The following is a 25,588-nucleotide window of genomic DNA, read 5'->3' on the forward strand; positions in this document are numbered from 1 at the left end:
GATCTCTTTTCATAATAATCTAGAGTTAACACAAATTACCACTATAAAAGCTGAAGCAGTAAACTTTGTGAAAGCCAAATTTTGTATCAGTCTGAAAACTTTTGGCCATTAATGTACAGTCCTAGATATTTTTAGAAAAACTGTAAAAGGAAAAAATGAGGAAAGGAAAAACTTCTAAAGAAAAGCATAGCTGACTGCTAAAGTCAGGATATCTACAGGAGCACTCCAGAAAATTTACCAGCATTAATTTGGACTAAAACAAATGTTCTCTGATAGTCTTATCATATGGCTAAAATTATTTCCTTTGTTTTGACTAATATCCTTCCCAAACCAGTGTCCCATTAGCGTGCAACGAAACTGATGTTCCAAGCCATTTTTCTCGGATTACGTTTCTGAGGCTCAGTGGCTACTGCATTGAAGATGTAGAAAGTAAAAAAGATCAAAGCTTGAGAGTTAGAAACCAACCAAAGGAACCCCTTTTGTAGTCTTGCATACATTACTGTCCCACACTTTACCAACAGGGAACTCTGTTAGTAATTTAAAATTAACTCCTGGCATATAAGACTAAAAAAGTGCATGTAATGAGTTTTATTATTAAATAGATCTTTCTCTTTTACATTATATGCTTTTTCTTTCTGATCAGTTTTAACTTTACAAATAGGAAAACAAAAGTAAAATTGCAAAAAGAAAAGAAATCTTTCTGTTACCAGTCATCAGGAAAATGTTGAGTGTCTAGATTTGACAAAACACCTACTTCAAGTAAAAGACTTGTGGCTCTGTGGCGCAATGGATAGCGCATTGGACTTCTAGGGAACTGATGTGATTCAAAGGTTGTGGGTTCGAGTCCCACCAGAGTCGTATTTTGAAGTTTGTGTGACATTTATACTTTGTCTCAGTTGTTGTTGGAAATATGAAAAAGGAAAAAAAAAGTATTAATGTTTAGAGAAAATTAGAAGTCGTATTTAGGTTTGAACTTGTCAAAGAATGTAGAAAGAGCAGATACTGAAGGCTCATTGACCCAAAGGATAGCAGATAGGGCACAATTCATTATTGCATATTTTTGGTCTAGTGTTTGGTGTTCTATGTCCTGTTTTCAGTAGTCCCAAGTTCTTTTTTTAATTTGAACCTTTTTAAAAGTTGATTTTGTATGTGTTTATAAGATATTTCTTTACGATCTCTACTGTCTGGATTTGGGGTTTCTAGATATTTTTGGCTTATTTTTCAACTATAACTTAACAAAATGCAAATTTGGCACAAGCATACTCCAGTCCATCCATAGATTGATGATATGTTTTTTTGTTATGAATTTTAGGTCATTATGCAAAACGTGGACATTCTTTGGCTAAAAAGTGGCAAAACAAGTTTAAAGATAAGAACAGAGTGATATCAGCTGCCTTGTCCTCATAAACACTTTCTGCTTCGCTAACGAGATCACTGAATTCATGTAAGTAGGTAATTTTTGGAGAGCTGAAATTCAGCAGAAATTAGTTTTTTGTGATTAAGTTTATTTTTATGGTAAGAAATTAGTTTATAATTTTGGACAAATCATCTGATCTCTTTTCATAATAATCTAGACTTAACACAAATTACCACTATAAAATCTGAAGCAGTAAACTTTGTGAAAGCCAAATTTTGTATCAGTCTGAAAACTTTTGGCCATTAATGTACAGTCCTAGATATTTTTAGAAAAACTGTAAAAGGAAAAAATGAGGAAAGGAAAAACTTCTAAAGAAAAGCATAGCTGACTGCTAAAGTCAGGATATCTACAGGAGCACTCCAGAAAATTTACCAGCATTAATTTGGACTAAAACAAATGTTCTCTGATAGTCTTATCATATAGCTAAAATTATTTCCTTTGTTTTGACTAATATCCTTCCCAAACCAGTGTCCCATTAGCGTGCAACGAAACTGATGTTCCAAGCCATTTTTCTCGGATTAAGTTTCTGAGGCTCAGTGGCTACTGCATTGAAGATGTAGAAAGTAAAAAAGATCAAAGCTTGAGAGTTAGAAACCAACCAAAGGAACCCCTTTTGTAGTCTTGCATACATTATTGTCCCACACTTTACCAACAGGGAACTCTGTTAGTAATTTAAAATTAACTCCTGGCATATAAGACTAAAAAAGTGCATGTAATGAGTTTTATTATGAAATAGATCTTTCTCTTTTACATTATATGCTTTTTCTTTCTGATCAGTTTTAACTTTACAAATAGGAAAACAAGAGTAAAATTGCAAAAAGAAAAGAAATATTTCTGTTGCCAGTCATCAGGAAAATGTTGAGTGTCTAGATTTGACAAAACACCTACTTCAAGTAAAAGACTTGTGGCTCTGTGGCGCAATGGATAGCGCATTGGACTTCTAGGGAACTGATGTGATTCAAAGGTTGTGGGTTCGAGTCCCACCAGAGTCGTATTTTGAAGTTTGTGTGACATTTATACTTTGTCTCAGTTGTTGTTGGAAATATGAAAAAGGAAAAGTTAAGGTATCAGATCTGGGCTTCATATTAATGTTTAGAGAAAATTAGAAGTCGTATTTAGGTTTGAACTTGTCAAAGAACGTAGAAAGAGCAGATACTGAAGGCTCATCGACCCAAAGGATAGCAGATAGGGCACAATTCATTATTGCATATTTTTGGTCTAGTGTTTGGTGTTCTATGTCCTGTTTTCAGTAGTCCCAAGTTCTTTTTTTAATTTGAACCTTTTTAAAAGTTGATTTTGTATGTGTTTATAAGATATTTCTTTACGATCTCTACTGTCTGGATTTGGGGTTTCTAGATATTTTTGGCTTATTTTTCAACTATAACTTAACAAAATGCAAATTTGGCACAAGCATACTCCAGTCCATCCATAGATTGATGATATGTTTTTTTGTTATGAATTTTAGGTCATTATGCAAAACGTGGACATTCTTTGGCTAAAAAGTGGCAAAACAAGTTTAAAGATGAGAACAGAGTGATATCAGCTGCCTTGTCCTCATAAACACTTTCTGCTTCGCTAACGAGATCACTGAATTCATGTAAGTAGGTAATTTTTGGAGATCTGAAATTCAGCGGAAATTAGTTTTTTGTGATTAAGTTTATTTTTATGGTAAGAAATTAGTTTACAATTTTGGACAAATCATCTGATCTCTTTTCATAATAATCTAGAGTTAACACAAATTACCACTATAAAATCTGAAGCAGTAAACTTTGTGAAAGCCAAATTTTGTATCAGTCTGAAAACTTTTGGCCATTAATGTACAGTCCTAGATATTTTTAGAAAAACTGTAAAAGGAAAAAATGAGGAAAGGAAAAACTTCTAAAGAAAAGCATAGCTGACTGCTAAAGTCAGGATATCTACAGGAGCACTCCAGAAAATTTACCAGCATTAATTTGGACTAAAACAAATGTTCTCTGATAGTCTTATCATATGGCTAAAATTATTTCCTTTGTTTTGACTAATATCCTTCCCAAACCAGTGTCCCATTAGCGTGCAACGAAACTGATGTTCCAAGCCATTTTTCTCGGATTACGTTTCTGAGGCTCAGTGGCTACTGCATTGAAGATGTAGAAAGTAAAAAAGATCAAAGCTTGAGAGTTAGAAACCAACCAAAGGAACCCCTTTTGTAGTCTTGCATACATTACTGTCCCACACTTTACCAACAGGGAACTCTGTTAGTAATTTAAAATTAACTCCTGGCATATAAGACTAAAAAAGTGCATGTAATGAGTTTTATTATTAAATAGATCTTTCTCTTTTACATTATATGCTTTTTCTTTCTGATCAGTTTTAACTTTACAAATAGGAAAACAAAAGTAAAATTGCAAAAAGAAAAGAAATCTTTCTGTTACCAGTCATCAGGAAAATGTTGAGTGTCTAGATTTGACAAAACACCTACTTCAAGTAAAAGACTTGTGGCTCTGTGGCGCAATGGATAGCGCATTGGACTTCTAGGGAACTGATGTGATTCAAAGGTTGTGGGTTCGAGTCCCACCAGAGTCGTATTTTGAAGTTTGTGTGACATTTATACTTTGTCTCAGTTGTTGTTGGAAATATGAAAAAGGAAAAGTTAAGGTATCAGATCTGGGCTTCATATTAATGTTTAGAGAAAATTAGAAGTCGTATTTAGGTTTGAACTTGTCAAAGAACGTAGAAAGAGCAGATACTGAAGGCTCATCGACCCAAAGGATAGCAGATAGGGCACAATTCATTATTGCATATTTTTGGTCTAGTGTTTGGTGTTCTATGTCCTGTTTTCAGTAGTCCCAAGTTCTTTTTTTAATTTGAACCTTTTTAAAAGTTGATTTTGTATGTGTTTATAAGATATTTCTTTACGATCTCTACTGTCTGGATTTGGGGTTTCTAGATATTTTTGGCTTATTTTTCAACTATAACTTAACAAAATGCAAATTTGGCACAAGCATACTCCAGTCCATCCATAGATTGATGATATGTTTTTTTGTTATGAATTTTAGGTCATTATGCAAAACGTGGACATTCTTTGGCTAAAAAGTGGCAAAACAAGTTTAAAGATGAGAACAGAGTGATATCAGCTGCCTTGTCCTCATAAACACTTTCTGCTTCGCTAACGAGATCACTGAATTCATGTAAGTAGGTAATTTTTGGAGAGCTGAAATTCAGCGGAAATTAGTTTTTTGTGATTAAGTATATTTTTATGGTAAGAAATTAGTTTATAATTTTGGACAAATCATCTGATCTCTTTTCATAATAATCTAGAGTTAACACAAATTACCACTATAAAATCTGAAGCAGTAAACTTTGTGAAAGCCAAATTTTGTATCAGTCTGAAAATTTTTGGCCATTAATGTACAGTCCTAGATATTTTTAGAAAAACTGTAAAAGGAAAAAATGAGGAAAGGAAAAACTTCTAAAGAAAAGCATAGCTGACTGCTAAAGTCAGGATATCTACAGGAGCACTCCAGAAAATTTACCAGCATTAATTTGGACTAAAACAAATGTTCTCTGATAGTCTTATCATATAGCTAAAATTATTTCCTTTGTTTTGACTAATATCCTTCCCAAACCAGTGTCCCATTAGCGTGCAACAAAACTGATGTTCCAAGCCATTTTTCTCGGATTAAGTTTCTGAGGCTCAGTGGCTACTGCATTGAAGATGTAGAAAGTAAAAAAGATCAAAGCTTGAGAGTTAGAAACCAACCAAAGGAACCCCTTTTGTAGTCTTGCATACATTATTGTCCCACACTTTACCAACAGGGAACTCTGTTAATAATTTAAAATTAACTCCTGGCATATAAGACTAAAAAAGTGCATGTAATGAGTTTTATTATGAAATAGATCTTTCTCTTTTACATTATATGCTTTTTCTTTCTGATCAGTTTTAACTTTACAAATAGGAAAACAAGAGTAAAATTGCAAAAAGAAAAGAAATCTTTCTGTTACCAGTCATCAGGAAAATGTTGAGTGTCTAGATTTGACAAAACACCTACTTCAAGTAAAAGACTTGTGGCTCTGTGGCGCAATGGATAGCGCATTGGACTTCTAGGGAACTGATGTGATTCAAAGGTTGTGGGTTCGAGTCCCACCAGAGTCGTATTTTGAAGTTTGTGTGACATTTATACTTTGTCTCAGTTGTTGTTGGAAATATGAAAAAGGAAAAGTTAAGGTATCAGATCTGGGCTTCATATTAATGTTTAGAGAAAATTAGAAGTCGTATTTAGGTTTGAACTTGTCAAAGAACGTAGAAAGAGCAGATACTGAAGGCTCATCGACCCAAAGGATAGCAGATAGGGCACAATTCATTATTGCATATTTTTGGTCTAGTGTTTGGTGTTCTATGTCCTGTTTTCAGTAGTCCCAAGTTCTTTTTTTAATTTGAACCTTTTTAAAAGTTGATTTTGTATGTGTTTATAAGATATTTCTTTACGATCTCTACTGTCTGGATTTGGGGTTTCTAGATATTTTTGGCTTATTTTTCAACTATAACTTAACAAAATGCAAATTTGGCACAAGCATACTCCAGTCCATCCATAGATTGATGATATGTTTTTTTGTTATGAATTTTAGGTCATTATGCAAAACGTGGACATTCTTTGGCTAAAAAGTGGCAAAACAAGTTTAAAGATGAGAACAGAGTGATATCAGCTGCCTTGTCCTCATAAACACTTTCTGCTTCGCTAACGAGATCACTGAATTCATGTAAGTAGGTAATTTTTGGAGAGCTGAAATTCAGCGGAAATTAGTTTTTTGTTATTAAGTTTATTTTTATGGTAAGAAATTAGTTTATAATTTTGGACAAATCATCTGATCTCTTTTCATAATAATCTAGAGTTAACACAAATTACCACTATAAAATCTGAAGCAGTAAACTTTGTGAAAGCCAAATTTTGTATCAGTCTGAAAATTTTTGGCCATTAATGTACAGTCCTAGATATTTTTAGAAAAACTGTAAAAGGAAAAAATGAGGAAAGGAAAAACTTCTAAAGAAAAGCATAGCTGACTGCTAAAGTCAGGATATCTACAGGAGCACTCCAGAAAATTTACTAGCATTAATTTGGACTAAAACAAATGTTCTCTGATAGTCTTATCATATAGCTAAAATTATTTCCTTTGTTTTGACTAATATCCTTCCCAAACCAGTGTCCCATTAGCGTGCAACGAAACTGATGTTCCAAGCCATTTTTCTCGGATTAAGTTTCTGAGGCTCAGTGGCTACTGCATTGAAGATGTAGAAAGTAAAAAAGATCAAAGCTTGAGAGTTAGAAACCAACCAAAGGAACCCCTTTTGTAGTCTTGCATACATTATTGTCCCACACTTTACCAACAGGGAACTCTGTTAATAATTTAAAATTAACTCCTGGCATATAAGACTAAAAAAGTGCATGTAATGAGTTTTATTATGAAATAGATCTTTCTCTTTTACATTATATGCTTTTTCTTTCTGATCAGTTTTAACTTTACAAATAGGAAAACAAAAGTAAAATTGCAAAGAGAAAAGAAATCTTTCTGTTACCAGTCATCTGGAAAATGTTGAGTGTCTAGATTTGACAAAACACCTACTTCAAGTAAAAGACTTGGGCTCTGTGGCGCAATGGATAGCGCATTGGACTTCTAGGGAACTGATGTGATTCAAAGGTTGTGGGTTCGAGTCCCACCAGAGTCGTATTTTGAAGTTTGTGTGACATTTATACTTTGTCTCAGTTGTTGTTGGAAATATGAAAAAGGAAAAAAAAAGTATTAATGTTTAGAGAAAATTAGAAGTCGTATTTAGGTTTGAACTTGTCAAAGAATGTAGAAAGAGCAGATACTGAAGGCTCATTGACCCAAAGGATAGCAGATAGGGCACAATTCATTATTGCATATTTTTGGTCTAGTGTTTGGTGTTCTATGTCCTGTTTTCAGTAGTCCCAAGTTCTTTTTTTAATTTGAACCTTTTTAAAAGTTGATTTTTTATGTGTTTATAAGATATTTCTTTACGATTTCTACTGTCTGGATTTGGGGTTTCTAGATATTTTTGGCTTATTTTTCAACTATAACTTAACAAAATGCAAATTTGGCACAATCATACTCCAGTCCATCCATAGATTGATGATATGTTTTTTTGTTATGAATTTTAGGTCATTATGCAAAACGTGGACATTCTTTGGCTAAAAAGTGGCAAAACAAGTTTAAAGATGAGAACAGAGTGATATCAGCTGCCTTGTCCTCATAAACACTTTCTGCTTCGCTAACGAGATCACTGAATTCATGTAAGTAGGTAATTTTTGGAGATCTGAAATTCAGCGGAAATTAGTTTTTTGTGATTAAGTTTATTTTTATGGTAAGAAATTAGTTTACAATTTTGGACAAATCATCTGATCTCTTTTCATAATAATCTAGAGTTAACACAAATTACCACTATAAAAGCTGAAGCAGTAAACTTTGTGAAAGCCAAATTTTGTATCAGTCTGAAAACTTTTGGCCATTAATGTACAGTCCTAGATATTTTTAGAAAAACTGTAAAAGGAAAAAATGAGGAAAGGAAAAACTTCTAAAGAAAAGCATAGCTGACTGCTAAAGTCAGGATATCTACAGGAGCACTCCAGAAAATTTACCAGCATTAATTTGGACTAAAACAAATGTTCTCTGATAGTCTTATCATATGGCTAAAATTATTTCCTTTGTTTTGACTAATATCCTTCCCAAACCAGTGTCCCATTAGCGTGCAACGAAACTGATGTTCCAAGCCATTTTTCTCGGATTACGTTTCTGAGGCTCAGTGGCTACTGCATTGAAGATGTAGAAAGTAAAAAAGATCAAAGCTTGAGAGTTAGAAACCAACCAAAGGAACCCCTTTTGTAGTCTTGCATACATTACTGTCCCACACTTTACCAACAGGGAACTCTGTTAGTAATTTAAAATTAACTCCTGGCATATAAGACTAAAAAAGTGCATGTAATGAGTTTTATTATTAAATAGATCTTTCTCTTTTACATTATATGCTTTTTCTTTCTGATCAGTTTTAACTTTACAAATAGGAAAACAAAAGTAAAATTGCAAAAAGAAAAGAAATCTTTCTGTTACCAGTCATCAGGAAAATGTTGAGTGTCTAGATTTGACAAAACACCTACTTCAAGTAAAAGACTTGTGGCTCTGTGGCGCAATGGATAGCGCATTGGACTTCTAGGGAACTGATGTGATTCAAAGGTTGTGGGTTCGAGTCCCACCAGAGTCGTATTTTGAAGTTTGTGTGACATTTATACTTTGTCTCAGTTGTTGTTGGAAATATGAAAAAGGAAAAAAAAAGTATTAATGTTTAGAGAAAATTAGAAGTCGTATTTAGGTTTGAACTTGTCAAAGAATGTAGAAAGAGCAGATACTGAAGGCTCATTGACCCAAAGGATAGCAGAAAGGGCACAATTCATTATTGCATATTTTTGGTCTAGTGTTTGGTGTTCTATGTCCTGTTTTCAGTAGTCCCAAGTTCTTTTTTTAATTTGAACCTTTTTAAAAGTTGATTTTTTATGTGTTTATAAGATATTTCTTTACGATCTCTACTGTCTGGATTTGGGGTTTCTAGATATTTTTGGCTTATTTTTCAACTATAACTTAACAAAATGCAAATTTGGCACAAGCATACTCCAGTCCATCCATAGATTGATGATATGTTTTTTTGTTATGAATTTTAGGTCATTATGCAAAACGTGGACATTCTTTGACTAAAAAGTGGCAAAACAAGTTTAAAGATAAGAACAGAGTGATATCAGCTGCCTTGTCCTCATAAACACTTTCTGCTTCGCTAACGAGATCACTGAATTCATGTAAGTAGGTAATTTTTGGAGAGCTGAAATTCAGCAGAAATTAGTTTTTTGTGATTAAGTTTATTTTTATGGTAAGAAATTAGTTTATAATTTTGGACAAATCATCTGATCTCTTTTCATAATAATCTAGACTTAACACAAATTACCACTATAAAATCTGAAGCAGTAAACTTTGTGAAAGCCAAATTTTGTATCAGTCTGAAAACTTTTGGCCATTAATGTACAGTCCTAGATATTTTTAGAAAAACTGTAAAAGGAAAAAATGAGGAAAGGAAAAACTTCTAAAGAAAAGCATAGCTGACTGCTAAAGTCAGGATATCTACAGGAGCACTCCAGAAAATTTACCAGCATTAATTTGGACTAAAACAAATGTTCTCTGATAGTCTTATCATATAGCTAAAATTATTTCCTTTGTTTTGACTAATATCCTTCCCAAACCAGTGTCCCATTAGCGTGCAACGAAACTGATGTTCCAAGCCATTTTTCTCGGATTAAGTTTCTGAGGCTCAGTGGCTACTGCATTGAAGATGTAGAAAGTAAAAAAGATCAAAGCTTGAGAGTTAGAAACCAACCAAAGGAACCCCTTTTGTAGTCTTGCATACATTATTGTCCCACACTTTACCAACAGGGAACTCTGTTAGTAATTTAAAATTAACTCCTGGCATATAAGACTAAAAAAGTGCATGTAATGAGTTTTATTATGAAATAGATCTTTCTCTTTTACATTATATGCTTTTTCTTTCTGATCAGTTTTAACTTTACAAATAGGAAAACAAGAGTAAAATTGCAAAAAGAAAAGAAATATTTCTGTTACCAGTCATCAGGAAAATGTTGAGTGTCTAGATTTGACAAAACACCTACTTCAAGTAAAAGACTTGTGGCTCTGTGGCGCAATGGATAGCGCATTGGACTTCTAGGGAACTGATGTGATTCAAAGGTTGTGGGTTCGAGTCCCACCAGAGTCGTATTTTGAAGTTTGTGTGACATTTATACTTTGTCTCAGTTGTTGTTGGAAATATGAAAAAGGAAAAGTTAAGGTATCAGATCTGGGCTTCATATTAATGTTTAGAGAAAATTAGAAGTCGTATTTAGGTTTGAACTTGTCAAAGAACGTAGAAAGAGCAGATACTGAAGGCTCATCGACCCAAAGGATAGCAGATAGGGCACAATTCATTATTGCATATTTTTGGTCTAGTGTTTGGTGTTCTATGTCCTGTTTTCAGTAGTCCCAAGTTCTTTTTTTAATTTGAACCTTTTTAAAAGTTGATTTTGTATGTGTTTATAAGATATTTCTTTACGATCTCTACTGTCTGGATTTGGGGTTTCTAGATATTTTTGGCTTATTTTTCAACTATAACTTAACAAAATGCAAATTTGGCACAAGCATACTCCAGTCCATCCATAGATTGATGATATGTTTTTTTGTTATGAATTTTAGGTCATTATGCAAAACGTGGACATTCTTTGGCTAAAAAGTGGCAAAACAAGTTTAAAGATGAGAACAGAGTGATATCAGCTGCCTTGTCCTCATAAACACTTTCTGCTTCGCTAACGAGATCACTGAATTCATGTAAGTAGGTAATTTTTGGAGAGCTGAAATTCAGCGGAAATTAGTTTTTTGTGATTAAGTTTATTTTTATGGTAAGAAATTAGTTTATAATTTTGGACAAATCATCTGATCTCTTTTCATAATAATCTAGAGTTAACACAAATTACCACTATAAAATCTGAAGCAGTAAACTTTGTGAAAGCCAAATTTTGTATCAGTCTGAAAACTTTTGGCCATTAATGTACAGTCCTAGATATTTTTAGAAAAACTGTAAAAGGAAAAAATGAGGAAAGGAAAAACTTCTAAAGAAAAGCATAGCTGACTGCTAAAGTCAGGATATCTACAGGAGCACTCCAGAAAATTTACCAGCATTAATTTGGACTAAAACAAATGTTCTCTGATAGTCTTATCATATAGCTAAAATTATTTCCTTTGTTTTGACTAATATCGTTCCCAAACCAGTGTCCCATTAGCGTGCAACGAAACTGATGTTCCAAGCCATTTTTCTCGGATTAAGTTTCTGAGGCTCAGTGGCTACTGCATTGAAGATGTAGAAAGTAAAAAAGATCAAAGCTTGAGAGTTAGAAACCAACCAAAGGAACCCCTTTTGTAGTCTTGCATACATTACTGTCCCACACTTTACCAACAGGGAACTCTGTTAATAATTTAAAATTAACTCCTGGCATATAAGACTAAAAAAGTGCATGTAATGAGTTTTATTATGAAATAGATCTTTCTCTTTTACATTATATGCTTTTTCTTTCTGATCAGTTTTAACTTTACAAATAGGAAAACAAAAGTAAAATTGCAAAGAGAAAAGAAATCTTTCTGTTACCAGTCATCAGGAAAATGTTGATTGTCTAGATTTGACAAAACACCTACTTCAAGTAAAAGACTTGGGCTCTGTGGCGCAATGGATAGCGCATTGGACTTCTAGGGAACTGATGTGATTCAAAGGTTGTGGGTTCGAGTCCCACCAGAGTCGTATTTTGAAGTTTGTGTGACATTTATACTTTGTCTCAGTTGTTGTTGGAAATATGAAAAAGGAAAAAAAAAGTATTAATGTTTAGAGAAAATTAGAAGTCGTATTTAGGTTTGAACTTGTCAAAGAATGTAGAAAGAGCAGATACTGAAGGCTCATTGACCCAAAGGATAGCAGATAGGGCAGAATTCATTATTGCATATTTTTGGTCTAGTGTTTGGTGTTCTATGTCCTGTTTTCAGTAGTCCCAAGTTCTTTTTTTAATTTGAACCTTTTTAAAAGTTGATTTTTTATGTGTTTATAAGATATTTCTTTACGATTTCTACTGTCTGGATTTGGGGTTTCTAGATATTTTTGGCTTATTTTTCAACTATAACTTAACAAAATGCAAATTTGGCACAATCATACTCCAGTCCATCCATAGATTGATGATATGTTTTTTTGTTATGAATTTTAGGTCATTATGCAAAACGTGGACATTCTTTGGCTAAAAAGTGGCAAAACAAGTTTAAAGATGAGAACAGAGTGATATCAGCTGCCTTGTCCTCATAAACACTTTCTGCTTCGCTAACGAGATCACTGAATTCATGTAAGTAGGTAATTTTTGGAGATCTGAAATTCAGCGGAAATTAGTTTTTTGTGATTAAGTTTATTTTTATGGTAAGAAATTAGTTTACAATTTTGGACAAATCATCTGATCTCTTTTCATAATAATCTAGAGTTAACACAAATTACCACTATAAAATCTGAAGCAGTAAACTTTGTGAAAGCCAAATTTTGTATCAGTCTGAAAACTTTTGGCCATTAATGTACAGTCCTAGATATTTTTAGAAAAACTGTAAAAGGAAAAAATGAGGAAAGGAAAAACTTCTAAAGAAAAGCATAGCTGACTGCTAAAGTCAGGATATCTACAGGAGCACTCCAGAAAATTTACCAGCATTAATTTGGACTAAAACAAATGTTCTCTGATAGTCTTATCATATGGCTAAAATTATTTCCTTTGTTTTGACTAATATCCTTCCCAAACCAGTGTCCCATTAGCGTGCAACGAAACTGATGTTCCAAGCCATTTTTCTCGGATTACGTTTCTGAGGCTCAGTGGCTACTGCATTGAAGATGTAGAAAGTAAAAAAGATCAAAGCTTGAGAGTTAGAAACCAACCAAAGGAACCCCTTTTGTAGTCTTGCATACATTACTGTCCCACACTTTACCAACAGGGAACTCTGTTAGTAATTTAAAATTAACTCCTGGCATATAAGACTAAAAAAGTGCATGTAATGAGTTTTATTATTAAATAGATCTTTCTCTTTTACATTATATGCTTTTTCTTTCTGATCAGTTTTAACTTTACAAATAGGAAAACAAAAGTAAAATTGCAAAAAGAAAAGAAATCTTTCTGTTACCAGTCATCAGGAAAATGTTGAGTGTCTAGATTTGACAAAACACCTACTTCAAGTAAAAGACTTGTGGCTCTGTGGCGCAATGGATAGCGCATTGGACTTCTAGGGAACTGATGTGATTCAAAGGTTGTGGGTTCGAGTCCCACCAGAGTCGTATTTTGAAGTTTGTGTGACATTTATACTTTGTCTCAGTTGTTGTTGGAAATATGAAAAAGGAAAAGTTAAGGTATCAGATCTGGGCTTCATATTAATGTTTAGAGAAAATTAGAAGTCGTATTTAGGTTTGAACTTGTCAAAGAACGTAGAAAGAGCAGATACTGAAGGCTCATCGACCCAAAGGATAGCAGATAGGGCACAATTCATTATTGCATATTTTTGGTCTAGTGTTTGGTGTTCTATGTCCTGTTTTCAGTAGTCCCAAGTTCTTTTTTTAATTTGAACCTTTTTAAAAGTTGATTTTGTATGTGTTTATAAGATATTTCTTTACGATCTCTACTGTCTGGATTTGGGGTTTCTAGATATTTTTGGCTTATTTTTCAACTATAACTTAACAAAATGCAAATTTGGCACAAGCATACTCCAGTCCATCCATAGATTGATGATATGTTTTTTTGTTATGAATTTTAGGTCATTATGCAAAACGTGGACATTCTTTGGCTAAAAAGTGGCAAAACAAGTTTAAAGATGAGAACAGAGTGATATCAGCTGCCTTGTCCTCATAAACACTTTCTGCTTCGCTAACGAGATCACTGAATTCATGTAAGTAGGTAATTTTTGGAGAGCTGAAATTCAGCGGAAATTAGTTTTTTGTGATTAAGTATATTTTTATGGTAAGAAATTAGTTTATAATTTTGGACAAATCATCTGATCTCTTTTCATAATAATCTAGAGTTAACACAAATTACCACTATAAAATCTGAAGCAGTAAACTTTGTGAAAGCCAAATTTTGTATCAGTCTGAAAATTTTTGGCCATTAATGTACAGTCCTAGATATTTTTAGAAAAACTGTAAAAGGAAAAAATGAGGAAAGGAAAAACTTCTAAAGAAAAGCATAGCTGACTGCTAAAGTCAGGATATCTACAGGAGCACTCCAGAAAATTTACCAGCATTAATTTGGACTAAAACAAATGTTCTCTGATAGTCTTATCATATAGCTAAAATTATTTCCTTTGTTTTGACTAATATCCTTCCCAAACCAGTGTCCCATTAGCGTGCAACGAAACTGATGTTCCAAGCCATTTTTCTCGGATTAAGTTTCTGAGGCTCAGTGGCTACTGCATTGAAGATGTAGAAAGTAAAAAAGATCAAAGCTTGAGAGTTAGAAACCAACCAAAGGAACCCCTTTTGTAGTCTTGCATACATTATTGTCCCACACTTTACCAACAGGGAACTCTGTTAATAATTTAAAATTAACTCCTGGCATATAAGACTAAAAAAGTGCATGTAATGAGTTTTATTATGAAATAGATCTTTCTCTTTTACATTATATGCTTTTTCTTTCTGATCAGTTTTAACTTTACAAATAGGAAAACAAGAGTAAAATTGCAAAAAGAAAAGAAATCTTTCTGTTACCAGTCATCAGGAAAATGTTGAGTGTCTAGATTTGACAAAACACCTACTTCAAGTAAAAGACTTGTGGCTCTGTGGCGCAATGGATAGCGCATTGGACTTCTAGGGAACTGATGTGATTCAAAGGTTGTGGGTTCGAGTCCCACCAGAGTCGTATTTTGAAGTTTGTGTGACATTTATACTTTGTCTCAGTTGTTGTTGGAAATATGAAAAAGGAAAAGTTAAGGTATCAGATCTGGGCTTCATATTAATGTTTAGAGAAAATTAGAAGTCGTATTTAGGTTTGAACTTGTCAAAGAACGTAGAAAGAGCAGATACTGAAGGCTCATCGACCCAAAGGATAGCAGATAGGGCACAATTCATTATTGCATATTTTTGGTCTAGTGTTTGGTGTTCTATGTCCTGTTTTCAGTAGTCCCAAGTTCTTTTTTTAATTTGAACCTTTTTAAAAGTTGATTTTGTATGTGTTTATAAGATATTTCTTTACGATCTCTACTGTCTGGATTTGGGGTTTCTAGATATTTTTGGCTTATTTTTCAACTATAACTTAACAAAATGCAAATTTGGCACAAGCATACTCCAGTCCATCCATAGATTGATGATATGTTTTTTTGTTATGAATTTTAGGTCATTATGCAAAACGTGGACATTCTTTGGCTAAAAAGTGGCAAAACAAGTTTAAAGATGAGAACAGAGTGATATCAGCTGCCTTGTCCTCATAAACACTTTCTGCTTCGCTAACGAGATCACTGAATTCATGTAAGTAGGTAATTTTTGGAGAGCTGAAATTCAGCGGAAATTAGTTTTTTGTTATTAAGTTTATTTTTATGGTAAGAAATTAGTTTATAATTTTGGACAAATCATCTGATCTCTTTTCATAATAATCTAGAGTTAACACAAATTACCACTATAAAATCTGAAGCAGTAAACTTTGTGAAAGCCAAATTTTGTATCAGTCTGAAAATTTTTGGCCATTAATGTACAGTCCTAGATATTTTTAGAAAAACTGTAAAAGGAAAAAATGAGGAAAGGAAAAACTTCTAAAGAAAAGCATAGCTGACTGCTAAAGTCAGGATATCTACAGGAGCACTCCAGAAAATTTACTAGCATTAATTTGGACTAAAACAAATGTTCTCTGATAGTCTTATCATATAGCTAAAATTATTTCCTTTGTTTTGACTAATATCCTTCCCAAACCAGTGTCCCATTAGCGTGCAACGAAACTGATGTTCCAAGCCATTTTTCTCGGATTAAGTTTCTGAGGCTCAGTGGCTACTGCATTGAAGATGTAGAAAGTAAAAAAGATCAAAGCTTGAGAGTTAGAAACCAACCAAAGGAACCCCTTTTGTAGTCTTGCATACATTATTGTCCCACACTTTACCAACAGGGAACTCTGTTAATAATTTAAAATTAACTCCTGGCATATAAGACTAAAAAAGTGCATGTAATGAGTTTTATTATGAAATAGATCTTTCTCTTTTACATTATATGCTTTTTCTTTCTGATCAGTTTTAACTTTACAAATAGGAAAACAAAAGTAAAATTGCAAAGAGAAAAGAAATCTTTCTGTTACCAGTCATCTGGAAAATGTTGAGTGTCTAGATTTGACAAAACACCTACTTCAAGTAAAAGACTTGGGCTCTGTGGCGCAATGGATAGCGCATTGGACTTCTAGGGAACTGATGTGATTCAAAGGTTGTGGGTTCGAGTCCCACCAGAGTCGTAGTTTGAAGTTTGTGTGACATTTATACTTTGTCTCAGTTGTTGTTGGAAATATGAAAAAGGAAAAAAAAAGTATTAATGTTTAGAGAAAATTAGAAGTCGTATTTAGGTTTGAACTTGTCAAAGAATGTAGAAAGAGCAGATACTGAAGGCTCATTGACCCAAAGGATAGCAGATAGGGCACAATTCATTATTGCATATTTTTGGTCTAGTGTTTGGTGTTCTATGTCCTGTTTTCAGTAGTCCCAAGTTCTTTTTTTAATTTGAACCTTTTTAAAAGTTGATTTTTTATGTGTTTATAAGATATTTCTTTACGATTTCTACTGTCTGGATTTGGGGTTTCTAGATATTTTTGGCTTATTTTTCAACTATAACTTAACAAAATGCAAATTTGGCACAATCATACTCCAGTCCATCCATAGATTGATGATATGTTTTTTTGTTATGAATTTTAGGTCATTATGCAAAACGTGGACATTCTTTGGCTAAAAAGTGGCAAAACAAGTTTAAAGATGAGAACAGAGTGATATCAGCTGCCTTGTCCTCATAAACACTTTCTGCTTCGCTAACGAGATCACTGAATTCATGTAAGTAGGTAATTTTTGGAGATCTGAAATTCAGCGGAAATTAGTTTTTTGTGATTAAGTTTATTTTTATGGTAAGAAATTAGTTTACAATTTTGGACAAATCATCTGATCTCTTTTCATAATAATCTAGAGTTAACACAAATTACCACTATAAAAGCTGAAGCAGTAAACTTTGTGAAAGCCAAATTTTGTATCAGTCTGAAAACTTTTGGCCATTAATGTACAGTCCTAGATATTTTTAGAAAAACTGTAAAAGGAAAAAATGAGGAAAGGAAAAACTTCTAAAGAAAAGCATAGCTGACTGCTAAAGTCAGGATATCTACAGGAGCACTCCAGAAAATTTACCAGCATTAATTTGGACTAAAACAAATGTTCTCTGATAGTCTTATCATATGGCTAAAATTATTTCCTTTGTTTTGACTAATATCCTTCCCAAACCAGTGTCCCATTAGCGTGCAACGAAACTGATGTTCCAAGCCATTTTTCTCGGATTACGTTTCTGAGGCTCAGTGGCTACTGCATTGAAGATGTAGAAAGTAAAAAAGATCAAAGCTTGAGAGTTAGAAACCAACCAAAGGAACCCCTTTTGTAGTCTTGCATACATTACTGTCCCACACTTTACCAACAGGGAACTCTGTTAGTAATTTAAAATTAACTCCTGGCATATAAGACTAAAAAAGTGCATGTAATGAGTTTTATTATTAAATAGATCTTTCTCTTTTACATTATATGCTTTTTCTTTCTGATCAGTTTTAACTTTACAAATAGGAAAACAAAAGTAAAATTGCAAAAAGAAAAGAAATCTTTCTGTTACCAGTCATCAGGAAAATGTTGAGTGTCTAGATTTGACAAAACACCTACTTCAAGTAAAAGACTTGTGGCTCTGTGGCGCAATGGATAGCGCATTGGACTTCTAGGGAACTGATGTGATTCAAAGGTTGTGGGTTCGAGTCCCACCAGAGTCGTATTTTGAAGTTTGTGTGACATTTATACTTTGTCTCAGTTGTTGTTGGAAATATGAAAAAGGAAAAAAAAAAGTATTAATGTTTAGAGAAAATTAGAAGTCGTATTTAGGTTTGAACTTGTCAAAGAATGTAGAAAGAGCAGATACTGAAGGCTCATTGACCCAAAGGATAGCAGATAGGGCACAATTCATTATTGCATATTTTTGGTCTAGTGTTTGGTGTTCTATGTCCTGTTTTCAGTAGTCCCAAGTTCTTTTTTTAATTTGAACCTTTTTAAAAGTTGATTTTTTATGTGTTTATAAGATATTTCTTTACGATCTCTACTGTCTGGATTTGGGGTTTCTAGATATTTTTGGCTTATTTTTCAACTATAACTTAACAAAATGCAAATTTGGCACAAGCATACTCCAGTCCATCCATAGATTGATGATATGTTTTTTTGTTATGAATTTTAGGTCATTATGCAAAACGTGGACATTCTTTGACTAAAAAGTGGCAAAACAAGTTTAAAGATAAGAACAGAGTGATATCAGCTGCCTTGTCCTCATAAACACTTTCTGCTTCGCTAACGAGATCACTGAATTCATGTAAGTAGGTAATTTTTGGAGAGCTGAAATTCAGCAGAAATTAGTTTTTTGTGATTAAGTTTATTTTTATGGTAAGAAATTAGTTTATAATTTTGGACAAATCATCTGATCTCTTTTCATAATAATCTAGACTTAACACAAATTACCACTATAAAATCTGAAGCAGTAAACTTTGTGAAAGCCAAATTTTGTATCAGTCTGAAAACTTTTGGCCATTAATGTACAGTCCTAGATATTTTTAGAAAAACTGTAAAAGGAAAAAATGAGGAAAGGAAAAACTTCTAAAGAAAAGCATAGCTGACTGCTAAAGTCAGGATATCTACAGGAGCACTCCAGAAAATTTACCAGCATTAATTTGGACTAAAACAAATGTTCTCTGATAGTCTTATCATATAGCTAAAATTATTTCCTTTGTTTTGACTAATATCCTTCCCAAACCAGTGTCCCATTAGCGTGCAACGAAACTGATGTTCCAAGCCATTTTTCTCGGATTAAGTTTCTGAGGCTCAGTGGCTACTGCATTGAAGATGTAGAAAGTAAAAAAGATCAAAGCTTGAGAGTTAGAAACCAACCAAAGGAACCCCTTTTGTAGTCTTGCATACATTATTGTCCCACACTTTACCAACAGGGAACTCTGTTAGTAATTTAAAATTAACTCCTGGCATATAAGACTAAAAAAGTGCATGTAATGAGTTTTATTATGAAATAGATCTTTCTCTTTTACATTATATGCTTTTTCTTTCTGATCAGTTTTAACTTTACAAATAGGAAAACAAGAGTAAAATTGCAAAAAGAAAAGAAATATTTCTGTTGCCAGTCATCAGGAAAATGTTGAGTGTCTAGATTTGACAAAACACCTACTTCAAGTAAAAGACTTGTGGCTCTGTGGCGCAATGGATAGCGCATTGGACTTCTAGGGAACTGATGTGATTCAAAGGTTGTGGGTTCGAGTCCCACCAGAGTCGTATTTTGAAGTTTGTGTGACATTTATACTTTGTCTCAGTTGTTGTTGGAAATATGAAAAAGGAAAAGTTAAGGTATCAGATCTGGGCTTCATATTAATGTTTAGAGAAAATTAGAAGTCGTATTTAGGTTTGAACTTGTCAAAGAACGTAGAAAGAGCAGATACTGAAGGCTCATCGACCCAAAGGATAGCAGATAGGGCACAATTCATTATTGCATATTTTTGGTCTAGTGTTTGGTGTTCTATGTCCTGTTTTCAGTAGTCCCAAGTTCTTTTTTTAATTTGAACCTTTTTAAAAGTTGATTTTGTATGTGTTTATAAGATATTTCTTTACGATCTCTACTGTCTGGATTTGGGGTTTCTAGATATTTTTGGCTTATTTTTCAACTATAACTTAACAAAATGCAAATTTGGCACAAGCATACTCCAGTCCATCCATAGATTGATGATATGTTTTTTTGTTATGAATTTTAGGTCATTATGCAAAACGTGGACATTCTTTGGCTAAAAAGTGGCAAAACAAGTTTAAAGATGAGAACAGAGTGATATCAGCTGCCTTGTCCTCATAAACACTTTCTGCTTCGCTAACGAGATCACTGAATTCATGTAAGTAGGTAATTTTTGGAGATCTGAAATTCAGCGGAAATTAGTTTTTTGTGATTAAGTTTATTTTTATGGTAAGAAATTAGTTTACAATTTTGGACAAATCATCTGATCTCTTTTCATAATAATCTAGAGTTAACACAAATTACCACTATAAAATCTGAAGCAGTAAACTTTGTGAAAGCCAAATTTTGTATCAGTCTGAAAACTTTTGGCCATTAATGTACAGTCCTAGATATTTTTAGAAAAACTGTAAAAGGAAAAAATGAGGAAAGGAAAAACTTCTAAAGAAAAGCATAGCTGACTGCTAAAGTCAGGATATCTACAGGAGCACTCCAGAAAATTTACCAGCATTAATTTGGACTAAAACAAATGTTCTCTGATAGTCTTATCATATGGCTAAAATTATTTCCTTTGTTTTGACTAATATCCTTCCCAAACCAGTGTCCCATTAGCGTGCAACGAAACTGATGTTCCAAGCCATTTTTCTCGGATTACGTTTCTGAGGCTCAGTGGCTACTGCATTGAAGATGTAGAAAGTAAAAAAGATCAAAGCTTGAGAGTTAGAAACCAACCAAAGGAACCCCTTTTGTAGTCTTGCATACATTACTGTCCCACACTTTACCAACAGGGAACTCTGTTAGTAATTTAAAATTAACTCCTGGCATATAAGACTAAAAAAGTGCATGTAATGAGTTTTATTATTAAATAGATCTTTCTCTTTTACATTATATGCTTTTTCTTTCTGATCAGTTTTAACTTTACAAATAGGAAAACAAAAGTAAAATTGCAAAAAGAAAAGAAATCTTTCTGTTACCAGTCATCAGGAAAATGTTGAGTGTCTAGATTTGACAAAACACCTACTTCAAGTAAAAGACTTGTGGCTCTGTGGCGCAATGGATAGCGCATTGGACTTCTAGGGAACTGATGTGATTCAAAGGTTGTGGGTTCGAGTCCCACCAGAGTCGTATTTTGAAGTTTGTGTGACATTTATACTTTGTCTCAGTTGTTGTTGGAAATATGAAAAAGGAAAAAAAAAGTATTAATGTTTAGAGAAAATTAGAAGTCGTATTTAGGTTTGAACTTGTCAAAGAATGTAGAAAGAGCAGATACTGAAGGCTCATTGACCCAAAGGATAGCAGATAGGGCAGAATTCATTATTGCATATTTTTGGTCTAGTGTTTGGTGTTCTATGTCCTGTTTTCAGTAGTCCCAAGTTCTTTTTTTAATTTGAACCTTTTTAAAAGTTGATTTTTTATGTGTTTATAAGATATTTCTTTACGATCTCTACTGTCTGGATTTGGGGTTTCTAGATATTTTTGGCTTATTTTTCAACTATAACTTAACAAAATGCAAATTTGGCACAAGCATACTCCAGTCCATCCATAGATTGATGATATGTTTTTTTGTTATGAATTTTAGGTCATTATGCAAAACGTGGACATTCTTTGGCTAAAAAGTGGCAAAACAAGTTTAAAGATGAGAACAGAGTGATATCAGCTGCCTTGTCCTCATAAACACTTTCTGCTTCGCTAACGAGATCACTGAATTCATGTAAGTAGGAAATTTTTGGAGAGCTGAAATTCAGCAGAAATTAGTTTTTTGTGATTAAGTTTATTTTTATGGTAAGAAATTAGTTTATAATTTTGGACAAATCATCTGATCTCTTTTCATAATAATCTAGACTTAACACAAATTACCACTATAAAATCTGAAGCAGTAAACTTTGTGAAAGCCAAATTTTGTATCAGTCTGAAAACTTTTGGCCATTAATGTACAGTCTTAGATATTTTTAGAAAAACTGTAAAAGGAAATAATGAGGAAAGGAAAAACTTCTAAAGAAAAGCATAGCTGACTGCTAAAGTCAGGATATCTACAGGAGCACTCCAGAAAATTTACCAGCATTAATTTGGACTAAAACAAATGTTCTCTGATAGTCTTATCATATGGCTAAAATTATTTCCTTTGTTTTGACTAATATCCTTCCCAAACCAGTGTCCCATTAGCGTGCAACGAAACTGATGTTCCAAGCCATTTTTCTCGGATTAAGTTTCTGAGGCTCAGTGGCTACTGCATTGAAGATGTAGAAAGTAAAAAAGATCAAAGCTTGAGAGTTAGAAACCAACCAAAGGAACCCCTTTTGTAGTCTTGCATACATTATTGTCCCACACTTTACCAACAGGGAACTCTGTTAGTAATTTAAAATTAACTCCTGGCATATAAGACTAAAAAAGTGCATGTAATGAGTTTTATTATGAAATAGATCTTTCTCTTTTACATTATATGCTTTTTCTTTCTGATCAGTTTTAACTTTACAAATAGGAAAACAAGAGTAAAATTGCAAAAAGAAAAGAAATATTTCTGTTACCAGTCATCAGGAAAATGTTGAGTGTCTAGATTTGACAAAACACCTACTTCAAGTAAAAGACTTGTGGCTCTGTGGCGCAATGGATAGCGCATTGGACTTCTAGGGAACTGATGTGATTCAAAGGTTGTGGGTTCGAGTCCCACCAGAGTCGTATTTTGAAGTTTGTGTGACATTTATACTTTGTCTCAGTTGTTGTTGGAAATATGAAAAAGGAAAAGTTAAGGTATCAGATCTGGGCTTCATATTAATGTTTAGAGAAAATTAGAAGTCGTATTTAGGTTTGAACTTGTCAAAGAACGTAGAAAGAGCAGATACTGAAGGCTCATCGACCCAAAGGATAGCAGATAGGGCACAATTCATTATTGCATATTTTTGGTCTAGTGTTTGGTGTTCTATGTCCTGTTTTCAGTAGTCCCAAGTTCTTTTTTTAATTTGAACCTTTTTAAAAGTTGATTTTGTATGTGTTTATAAGATATTTCTTTACGATCTCTACTGTCTGGATTTGGGGTTTCTAGATATTTTTGGCTTATTTTTCAACTATAACTTAACAAAATGCAAATTTGGCACAAGCATACTCCAGTCCATCCATAGATTGATGATATGTTTTTTTGTTATGAATTTTAGGTCATTATGCAAAACGTGGACATTCTTTGGCTAAAAAGTGGCAAAACAAGTTTAAAGATGAGAACAGAGTGATATCAGCTGCCTTGTCCTCATAAACACTTTCTGCTTCGCTAACGAGATCACTGAATTCATGTAAGTAGGTAATTTTTGGAGAGCTGAAATTCAGCGGAAATTAGTTTTTTGTGATTAAGTTTATTTTTATGGTAAGAAATTAGTTTATAATTTTGGACAAATCATCTGATCTCTTTTCATAATAATCTAGAGTTAACACAAATTACCACTATAAAATCTGAAGCAGTAAACTTTGTGAAAGCCAAATTTTGTATCAGTCTGAAAACTTTTGGCCATTAATGTACAGTCCTAGATATTTTTAGAAAAACTGTAAAAGGAAAAAATGAGGAAAGGAAAAACTTCTAAAGAAAAGCATAGCTGACTGCTAAAGTCAGGATATCTACAGGAGCACTCCAGAAAATTTACCAGCATTAATTTGGACTAAAACAAATGTTCTCTGATAGTCTTATCATATAGCTAAAATTATTTCCTTTGTTTTGACTAATATCGTTCCCAAACCAGTGTCCCATTAGCGTGCAACGAAACTGATGTTCCAAGCCATTTTTCTCGGATTAAGTTTCTGAGGCTCAGTGGCTACTGCATTGAAGATGTAGAAAGTAAAAAAGATCAAAGCTTGAGAGTTAGAAACCAACCAAAGGAACCCCTTTTGTAGTCTTGCATACATTACTGTCCCACACTTTACCAACAGGGAACTCTGTTAATAATTTAAAATTAACTCCTGGCATATAAGACTAAAAAAGTGCATGTAATGAGTTTTATTATGAAATAGATCTTTCTCTTTTACATTATATGCTTTTTCTTTCTGATCAGTTTTAACTTTACAAATAGGAAAACAAAAGTAAAATTGCAAAGAGAAAAGAAATCTTTCTGTTACCAGTCATCAGGAAAATGTTGATTGTCTAGATTTGACAAAACACCTACTTCAAGTAAAAGACTTGGGCTCTGTGGCGCAATGGATAGCGCATTGGACTTCTAGGGAACTGATGTGATTCAAAGGTTGTGGGTTCGAGTCCCACCAGAGTCGTATTTTGAAGTTTGTGTGACATTTATACTTTGTCTCAGTTGTTGTTGGAAATATGAAAAAGGAAAAAAAAAGTATTAATGTTTAGAGAAAATTAGAAGTCGTATTTAGGTTTGAACTTGTCAAAGAATGTAGAAAGAGCAGATACTGAAGGCTCATTGACCCAAAGGATAGCAGATAGGGCAGAATTCATTATTGCATATTTTTGGTCTAGTGTTTGGTGTTCTATGTCCTGTTTTCAGTAGTCCCAAGTTCTTTTTTTAATTTGAACCTTTTTAAAAGTTGATTTTTTATGTGTTTATAAGATATTTCTTTACGATTTCTACTGTCTGGATTTGGGGTTTCTAGATATTTTTGGCTTATTTTTCAACTATAACTTAACAAAATGCAAATTTGGCACAATCATACTCCAGTCCATCCATAGATTGATGATATGTTTTTTTGTTATGAATTTTAGGTCATTATGCAAAACGTGGACATTCTTTGGCTAAAAAGTGGCAAAACAAGTTTAAAGATGAGAACAGAGTGATATCAGCTGCCTTGTCCTCATAAACACTTTCTGCTTCGCTAACGAGATCACTGAATTCATGTAAGTAGGTAATTTTTGGAGATCTGAAATTCAGCGGAAATTAGTTTTTTGTGATTAAGTTTATTTTTATGGTAAGAAATTAGTTTACAATTTTGGACAAATCATCTGATCTCTTTTCATAATAATCTAGAGTTAACACAAATTACCACTATAAAATCTGAAGCAGTAAACTTTGTAAAAGCCAAATTTTGTATCAGTCTGAAAACTTTTAGCCATTAATGTACAGTCCTAGATATTTTTAGAAAAACTGTAAAAGGAAAAAATGAGGAAAGGAAAAACTTCTAAAGAAAAGCATAGCTGACTGCTAAAGTCAGGATATCTACAGGAGCACTCCAGAAAATTTACCAGCATTAATTTGGACTAAAACAAATGTTCTCTGATAGTCTTATCATATGGCTAAAATTATTTCCTTTGTTTTGACTAATATCCTTCCCAAACCAGTGTCCCATTAGCGTGCAACGAAACTGATGTTCCAAGCCATTTTTCTCGGATTAAGTTTCTGAGGCTCAGTGGCTACTGCATTGAAGATGTAGAAAGTAAAAAAGATCAAAGCTTGAGAGTTAGAAACCAACCAAAGGAACCCCTTTTGTAGTCTTGCATACATTACTGTCCCACACTTTACCAACAGGGAACTCTGTTAGTAATTTAAAATTAACTCCTGGCATATAAGACTAAAAAAGTGCATGTAATGAGTTTTATTATTAAATAGATCTTTCTCTTTTACATTATA

General features: G+C 33.2%; 16 non-coding genes across 16 annotated transcripts; all 16 read left to right on the forward strand.

Moving 5' to 3' along the window:
* The first annotated feature begins 772 nt into the window (after positions 1-772).
* Positions 773-858, forward strand: TRNAR-UCU (transfer RNA arginine (anticodon UCU)). The gene is given in 2 exon segments: positions 773-809; positions 823-858. It is a non-coding gene; the product is annotated as a tRNA-Arg (tRNA).
* Positions 859-2,323: 1,465 nt separating this feature from the next.
* TRNAR-UCU (transfer RNA arginine (anticodon UCU)) lies at positions 2,324-2,409 on the forward strand. Its single transcript is given in 2 exon segments — positions 2,324-2,360; positions 2,374-2,409. It is a non-coding gene; the product is annotated as a tRNA-Arg (tRNA).
* A 1,484-nt stretch (positions 2,410-3,893) lies between these two features.
* TRNAR-UCU (transfer RNA arginine (anticodon UCU)) lies at positions 3,894-3,979 on the forward strand. Its single transcript is given in 2 exon segments — positions 3,894-3,930; positions 3,944-3,979. It is a non-coding gene; the product is annotated as a tRNA-Arg (tRNA).
* Positions 3,980-5,463: 1,484 nt separating this feature from the next.
* On the forward strand, positions 5,464-5,549 carry TRNAR-UCU (transfer RNA arginine (anticodon UCU)). The gene is given in 2 exon segments: positions 5,464-5,500; positions 5,514-5,549. It is a non-coding gene; the product is annotated as a tRNA-Arg (tRNA).
* Positions 5,550-7,032: 1,483 nt separating this feature from the next.
* Positions 7,033-7,118, forward strand: TRNAR-UCU (transfer RNA arginine (anticodon UCU)). The gene is given in 2 exon segments: positions 7,033-7,069; positions 7,083-7,118. It is a non-coding gene; the product is annotated as a tRNA-Arg (tRNA).
* A 1,465-nt stretch (positions 7,119-8,583) lies between these two features.
* On the forward strand, positions 8,584-8,669 carry TRNAR-UCU (transfer RNA arginine (anticodon UCU)). The gene is given in 2 exon segments: positions 8,584-8,620; positions 8,634-8,669. It is a non-coding gene; the product is annotated as a tRNA-Arg (tRNA).
* Positions 8,670-10,134: 1,465 nt separating this feature from the next.
* TRNAR-UCU (transfer RNA arginine (anticodon UCU)) lies at positions 10,135-10,220 on the forward strand. The gene is given in 2 exon segments: positions 10,135-10,171; positions 10,185-10,220. It is a non-coding gene; the product is annotated as a tRNA-Arg (tRNA).
* A 1,483-nt stretch (positions 10,221-11,703) lies between these two features.
* Positions 11,704-11,789, forward strand: TRNAR-UCU (transfer RNA arginine (anticodon UCU)). Its single transcript is given in 2 exon segments — positions 11,704-11,740; positions 11,754-11,789. It is a non-coding gene; the product is annotated as a tRNA-Arg (tRNA).
* Positions 11,790-13,254: 1,465 nt separating this feature from the next.
* Positions 13,255-13,340, forward strand: TRNAR-UCU (transfer RNA arginine (anticodon UCU)). Its single transcript is given in 2 exon segments — positions 13,255-13,291; positions 13,305-13,340. It is a non-coding gene; the product is annotated as a tRNA-Arg (tRNA).
* Positions 13,341-14,824: 1,484 nt separating this feature from the next.
* On the forward strand, positions 14,825-14,910 carry TRNAR-UCU (transfer RNA arginine (anticodon UCU)). The gene is given in 2 exon segments: positions 14,825-14,861; positions 14,875-14,910. It is a non-coding gene; the product is annotated as a tRNA-Arg (tRNA).
* A 1,483-nt stretch (positions 14,911-16,393) lies between these two features.
* On the forward strand, positions 16,394-16,479 carry TRNAR-UCU (transfer RNA arginine (anticodon UCU)). The gene is given in 2 exon segments: positions 16,394-16,430; positions 16,444-16,479. It is a non-coding gene; the product is annotated as a tRNA-Arg (tRNA).
* A 1,465-nt stretch (positions 16,480-17,944) lies between these two features.
* TRNAR-UCU (transfer RNA arginine (anticodon UCU)) lies at positions 17,945-18,030 on the forward strand. Its single transcript is given in 2 exon segments — positions 17,945-17,981; positions 17,995-18,030. It is a non-coding gene; the product is annotated as a tRNA-Arg (tRNA).
* A 1,466-nt stretch (positions 18,031-19,496) lies between these two features.
* On the forward strand, positions 19,497-19,582 carry TRNAR-UCU (transfer RNA arginine (anticodon UCU)). The gene is given in 2 exon segments: positions 19,497-19,533; positions 19,547-19,582. It is a non-coding gene; the product is annotated as a tRNA-Arg (tRNA).
* Positions 19,583-21,066: 1,484 nt separating this feature from the next.
* On the forward strand, positions 21,067-21,152 carry TRNAR-UCU (transfer RNA arginine (anticodon UCU)). Its single transcript is given in 2 exon segments — positions 21,067-21,103; positions 21,117-21,152. It is a non-coding gene; the product is annotated as a tRNA-Arg (tRNA).
* Positions 21,153-22,617: 1,465 nt separating this feature from the next.
* On the forward strand, positions 22,618-22,703 carry TRNAR-UCU (transfer RNA arginine (anticodon UCU)). Its single transcript is given in 2 exon segments — positions 22,618-22,654; positions 22,668-22,703. It is a non-coding gene; the product is annotated as a tRNA-Arg (tRNA).
* A 1,483-nt stretch (positions 22,704-24,186) lies between these two features.
* Positions 24,187-24,272, forward strand: TRNAR-UCU (transfer RNA arginine (anticodon UCU)). Its single transcript is given in 2 exon segments — positions 24,187-24,223; positions 24,237-24,272. It is a non-coding gene; the product is annotated as a tRNA-Arg (tRNA).
* Positions 24,273-25,588: the final 1,316 nt, after the last annotated feature.

This window comes from Ranitomeya imitator, chromosome 1 (genome assembly GCF_032444005.1).
Source record: "Ranitomeya imitator isolate aRanImi1 chromosome 1, aRanImi1.pri, whole genome shotgun sequence".
NCBI lineage: Eukaryota > Metazoa > Chordata > Amphibia > Anura > Dendrobatidae > Ranitomeya > Ranitomeya imitator.